A 6,815-nucleotide genomic window follows, 5' to 3' on the forward strand; every position below is an offset into this window, starting at 1 on the left:
CGTCGACCCCGAGACACCCTAGACCCTAGTTGATGGCTTTAGGTGGTTCCGTCGACCCCGAGCCACCAAAACATAGACAACATAAAAAGGACCATTTTGAGCATAGACAACATATCAATAATAAAAAGAACCATTTTTATCATAGACAACATATCAATCATAAAAAGAACCATCCAAGCTTGGATAATCAATAACTCCAGCATATCAAGATAGTCCATTCCAGGCATTCACTCATAAGTTGCATCCACATCAACAAAAGCCATATATGGCATTGATTCTTAAAGTACACCACCAAAGCAAAGATGACATTTTACACCACCACATGAAGTATCTAGTTACCACTTGCATAGAAGTACCTCCCCCATCCAGTATGTCTACCACCAGCACCTCTCCCAGCAGCAGATGTGGAGGGAGCAGTAGATGTGGAGGGACCAGATTGTCTTGGGGCAGAGAATGCACCTCTCCCTCTCCCAACACCTCTTGCAGCACCTGGTGCAGCACCTCTCCCAGCTCCTCTTCCAGCAGCTTGAGCTGCTGCAGCACCTCTCTCAGCAGCTGCAGCTGCAACACCTCTCCCAGCACCTCTCCCAGCTCCTCTCCCAGCACCTCTCCCAGCTCCTCTCCCAGCTCCTCTCCCAGCTGGTGGTGTTGTTGTAGGAGCTGCATGAGAGGTTGTTGCTGCTGGTGTAGTAGCAGCACCACCACCATTGGAATTCCTTGCAAGAGGCTTGCATAAACAAGAAGGAAAATGAGTTAGTATTTAAAAAATGGAATGTACAAGAAGGAAAACCACTTATAAGAGGATTACCACATGTTTGTTCTTCCTCAAAGCCAGCTCAGGCTTCAACTGCTTGAGGCAGCTTGTGTACCTATGTCCTTGCAGTCCACAATTGCCACATGTTATAGTCCCCATTCTTGATGTGTCCTTAGGCTTTGGAACTTCAAATTTCCCCTTGATCCTCTTCTCTTTCTTTCTTCATCTCTTCACTTTAAATGCAGGTGGGTCAATGTCTGGACCAGGGGTCTTTGTCCAGTCATGCTCACCAGGAACTGGATAGATCATTGGTTCATAAGCTGCCACATAAAATTCTTTCTTGAAGAACTTGCTGATATAATCCTCTGGTTTTCTTTTGCCCTTGTTGATTGCTGAGATGGCATGGTTACATGGCATGCCACTGAGGTCCCATTTTCTGCACCCACATGTGTGCACTTGCAAGTTAACAGCATGGGTTTGCTGCCCACTTGTAACCTGCCACAAGTTCACACCAGCTTGAATTGGTTTGCAATATTTGGCCCTCTCCTTCTCAACCTCTAGCTTCTCACTATAATGGGGTGTTATGTCCCATCTAGCTGTCTTTGCACTCTCCCTATTCCTATGCCACCTCATCATCTGTTTATCCTTTATTCCATCACACATTGTCCTAATTGGTTTCTTCCTAACATCTAGGACATACTTGTTGAACACCTCAGACAAATTGTTAACTACAAGGTCAGTCTTACAGTTTGTGTCAAATGCATGCCTTGCCCATGTTTTCTTGGGTATTTGACAAAGCCACTCCCAAGCTTCCTGACATTCAGCTTTAAGGTCATTCATTGCAATGTTAAATTTGTGTTCACTATATGCATAGGCAGCAATATCCATACACTTCTTCAGATCTTCCCCCCTAAACCCAGCATCTTGGAAGTATGCATAGATATGCCTAAGGTAGAACCTTTGGTTGCACTTAGGAAAGACATCATCACTGCATTTAGAAGGCCCTGTGACACACAATTAAACTAGCTAAGCTACTATCTAGCACAAAACAACCATATAGGAACAAGGACATAAGATGCAAGCACATACCTTTTGTCTATCTGACATTATTGTATATGGACCAAACTGTCCCTCTTCTCCTCCTAGGCAGATTTTAAGTTGGTGTAGAAACCAACACCAGTTAGGTGTGTCCTCTTGCCCAACAATACCAAATGCTAGTGGGTATATATTGTTATTGCCATCTCTACCAGTGGCAGCAAGTAGTTGAGTACCAGTAGTTAACTTAATGAAGCACCCATCAACACCTGAATGAGCAAGCAAATTCAATATTTAAAACATTCAAATGCATTTCAAGATGAAACAATATGTAACTAATGCACAAGGTGAACAAACTAACCAATGAATGGTCTGCACCCCTTGAGAAACTCCTCCCTTGCTCCATTGATGCAATAGAACATAGCATGGAATCTTGGACCTAGATGGGGGATTTTTTTCAGTGGGTGTTGGAGTTACAGTAGTGACTACTACTCTACTCCCAGGGTTTGTATCCATCACTGTCTGAGCATAGTCTTTCAACCTAGGGTATTGCTTCTTGTGGCACAGCATCAATAGCTATGTTCTTTGCTCTATATGCCATTGACTTGGGCACATCCACACCATACTTCTCCATGCAAGCATCAATCAAAGTCTGAATGCCAGTTGTTAGATCTGATCTGAACAGTGACTCATACTTCTGTGCAAGCCACTTGGCACTTACCCTTGTTGTCTCTGTACTAGTAGGGGAAGTGTGCTTAATTCTCATCTTCTTAATTACAAAAGTAGTTTCACCTTTTATAACTGCTGCCACAATAAAGAAGTTGCAATTTTTTTGGTTGCATTCTACAATTATTCTTTGATCTGAGTTCCTATGATATCTGAAGTTTCTTTCTTGAGTGATGTGTAGGTTCAACAAAGCCTCTCTGAATTGATGTTGATCCAAGAAACACATGTGTAGACATAATTGCTCATGTAATGCATCCATTTTCTCATTGTACCATTTTCTAGGAGGCCTCTGCTTTGCCCTGCTCTTCCTTTTCTTTGGCAGCACAAATGACAATGGCTCAAAACCATCATCATCAGCCTCCTTCAACAATCCTTTCTCTTCTTCATCAGATGAAGGTTTGAAATCAGGTTCCTCCTCTGGTACTACACTTGAATGTGACCTTGTTGTAGGCCCTCTCCTAACTGGAAGCTTCTGTTTCTTCTTCTTCTTCTCTTCATGTACAATTACAGTTTCTTCATCCTATGAAACAACTTTGTCATCTTCATCCATTTGAAAAGGTTCCTCAACCTCTGTGTCACCCTCATAATGCACAACTTCTTCCTCCTCAGATTCTTCATCATCTGTTTCTTCCTCTTCCATTTCATCATACTCTTTCTGTTTCTTTCCCTCAGCCATCTCTCTGTCATCAGCATCACCCATATAAAAAGGTGGTACATCAATGTCCTCTTCACCTTCACAATCAGAACCACCACTGCCAACATATCCCTCTTCTTCTTCTATTTCCATAACAGCTTTCAGTTTTCCTTTTACATTCTTGCTCTCTTGTGTGCAAACACCAGTACCATGAGCTACACTGCAGCTGCTACTCTGACTTTCAAATGCAACTCCTTCTTCATTAACAGCATAGATGGGTGGCTCACTGAGATCATATAACACAGGCTCTTCATACACAATAGTGGATAATTCTTGCCTCTCAAACTGGTTGCAAGGAGGTGGACATGCCCTCACTAGCAAATTTAAGACCTTAGACTCCTCAACCTGCTTCTTTACTAATTGCAACTCAGCATTACACTCTACCATCTCCAATCCTTTCTCCCCTAATTGTGGATTCTCAATGTGAAACAGCAGATCATATTCACTAAATCCTTGGGTTTCCATCACTGCAATCATATTCAGCTATGTTACATCTGAACTGCAGAGCTTCAGCTCAAACATTTCTGAAGCATCAAAATAGAACCTAACATCCAAAATGTCATCATACAAACTGCAAAATGAAATAACATAAAAAATGGTTAATAAACAATTTTACTTAACAGATAGGCTAACATATAAACAAAGCTTTGTTTAAGTTAACATATAATTTGGACTCTGCTCTAGTTAGGAATGATTTAAGTTAACATATAAACAAAGCTTTGTTTAAGTTAACATATAAACAAAGCTTTGTTTAAGTTAACTAATGGTGCTCTGCTCTAGTTAGGAATGATTTAATCCACTATGCTTCTCTGCTCTGCTCTGCTCTAACTAGGTAACACCTAATGCTGCTCTGACAATTTGGACTAAGAAATAACAACGCAATCCACTAATGCTGCTCTGCTCTGCTCTAGTTAGGACTCATGTAATCCACTATACTTCTCTGCTCTACTTAGGAACTAGCAATTAGAGTGCTAAACATGCAGACAGTAAACCAGGCAGTAAACCCTAACCCTAATCCCCAATTTCAGTTTGCAAAGATGGAACAGTGGAACACTTACAGAACACCACCGAAGCCATGAGTCCACTGATGGGCGGTGCTAGGGTTGGCCACCCAAATTCGCACCATCTTCAGCCTATGCTCCATTGACAACGCCGGCTCCACAAAATCTTCGTCCTCGCTACTGTACTCCGAGCTAGAGTAGCAGCCACTCCCATCGAGGCCTAAGCGGGGGAGGTCGCCGCCGCTCGCATCGCCCCGGCCATCGTCGCCTGCCGGAGTAGCCGAGGCCATCGTCGCCTAGAGCACAGCAGCCGCGGGGGAGAGGAGGGCGCGAGGGACGAGCAGCCGCGGGGGAGGTGACAGCGCCTAAGCAGTTCGATCCATGGCTGCGGCGGCGTGGTGTGGTGGGCGGCGGGGCGGGCGGGGAGGCAGCCGCCGGCAAGGAGGAGAAGGAAGAGGGCAGAGCGGGGTCGGGGTCTGGCTCGGTCGCACCAGCGAGACCTAAACGGTGCGAACCGGCCTCGTCCCAGTCAGCGCCCAGTCAGCGCGCGGGCACGCGCGCACTGGCCAGCGTGTCGCCTGATGGGCGGGCCCAACCGGTCAGCTTTTCTGTCAATACGTATAAAACACACTTTTAGTCTTTTTTGCAACGGCTCGCCCCAATCTTGGTACTGACATGAAAAATTTACCAATCTTGGTACCAATCTGCTTCCAATGCTCCAATTGTGGTACTTCTGTGCAATTTACTCCTCATGCTACGAAGAAGCAAGAGGACAAGGGTCTGATGGGTGTGCGTGCCCATACTGATGTGAGACGACATGTGACGCTGCGCACGCAATTGAAGTACAGAGTACTCCCTCCATTCCATAAGGTATGTACTCGCGCTTTTTTAAATTTAAGTTTGATCATAAATTTAACCAACGTGTGCGACTGCGGCGAAAAACAAAATTATGCCATTGAATTCGTATTCGAAAGAAGTTTTCAATGATATAATTTTTCTCCCGCCGTAGTCGACTAAGTTGGTTAAATTTATGGTCAAACTTCAATCTTGAAAAACGCAGCCGCACTATATTACGGAATGAAGAGAGTATTGTATAGTGGGTTGGCGATGATGTAACACATTACTATTGCTTCTTCATGCTGAAATGCAACGGTGTTATTAGCCAAAAAATCATCACTTTACAATTCGTCGTAAAAACCACCACACCAAAAAATTGACGGTGGCAAAAACACTAAAGGTAAATGCTAGTGAGGACTAAAGCATCTAACGTGAAACCAGATCTCTCAGTCCTCCCCTCCCTGGTGCCGCAGGGCCCGGCTTCCCACCCCTCCCCTCACCACCGTCGGGCAAAGCCCGGTTGCCATCGGTGGCGGGTTATTCAACCCCATTTGAAGATGACCTGCGCGGGCCACGGTGCTTAGGGTGGTGCAGCGTGGCCCGACGTGGTGAGCTGCGAGGTGGTGGCACCCATTGTGGTCGCGGCTGCCCGATATGGCTCGGCTCCAAGCGGATCCGGGCGGTGGATGGCCTAATGGCCGCCGGTGGATCCTCCTGCCGCTCTTGGAGGTTTTCCTCACGCCTCCATGGGTGTGTGTGGATGCGGCTTCGTGGATGCGGGGCTGGTGGCGGCGCACTCGTCCGGATCTGATAGCGAGATCGGGGTGGCTGGCATGGGCTGGGCAGCGGCCTGGAATGGTTGTTGCTCCGATCATGGGCGGCAGTGTGGGAAGACAATTGGGTGGTGGCCTCGCAGTGGCGCGACGGCTACACGGTGGCCCGACAGTTCTGCCCACGGCGACGGTCGGCTTCTAGTCCGGCGTCGGCTCGTTTGCGAGCAAACTATTTTAACCTTCACTTCAACCCCTCATCATGCGTATGCTATGTTCGCTGGAGGGTTGGTCCTCTCCCAGTCGTCGTCCACCATTGAGGGACAACTCCCCTGCTAGGAGGGCCGCGGAGTCTTCCTTGCCTCCCATCGGTTGGTGTGTGCCACCAGGGAGCTCGTCCCTTGCCTAGGAGGGACGGGGCGGGGAGATGGCGGCCAGTTTATGGCCTACTCAAGAGTGGATTTTCGGGGATGGAGGCCGCCCATGAGTGGTAAAAGAGGGGTCTTTTTCATTCATCTCTTCGTTCGTCGTAGCTACGTGTCTCGAGTGGGGTGGTGTCGGGGTCTTGGATGTCGGGGCAACGGCCTTGGTGGTGGGAGCTGTCGGCATTCTGGGGACGGGGGTGTCGGTGTCAAAACTGGCGGATCTCGGGTAGGGGGTCCCGATCTGTGCGTCTTAGGCTGATGGTAACAGAAAGCAAGGGACACAATGTTTACCCAGGTTCGGGCCCTCCCGATGGAGGTAAAACCCTACTTCCTGCTTGATTAATATTGATGATATGAGTAGTACAAGAGTTGATCTACCACGAGATCGTAGAGGCTAAACCCTAGAAGCTAGCCTATGATGATTATGATTGTGATCGTGATCTTCATCGACCTTCTAAGGACCAAGCTCTCCGGTTTATATAGACACCGGAGAGGGCTAGGGTTTACACGGAGTCGGTTACAAGGAAGGAAATATATTATCCGGATCGCCAAGCTTGTCTTCCACGCAAAGGA

This window comes from Triticum dicoccoides, chromosome 5B (assembly GCF_002162155.2).
Source record: "Triticum dicoccoides isolate Atlit2015 ecotype Zavitan chromosome 5B, WEW_v2.0, whole genome shotgun sequence".
In the NCBI taxonomy this organism is placed as follows: domain Eukaryota; kingdom Viridiplantae; phylum Streptophyta; class Magnoliopsida; order Poales; family Poaceae; genus Triticum; species Triticum dicoccoides.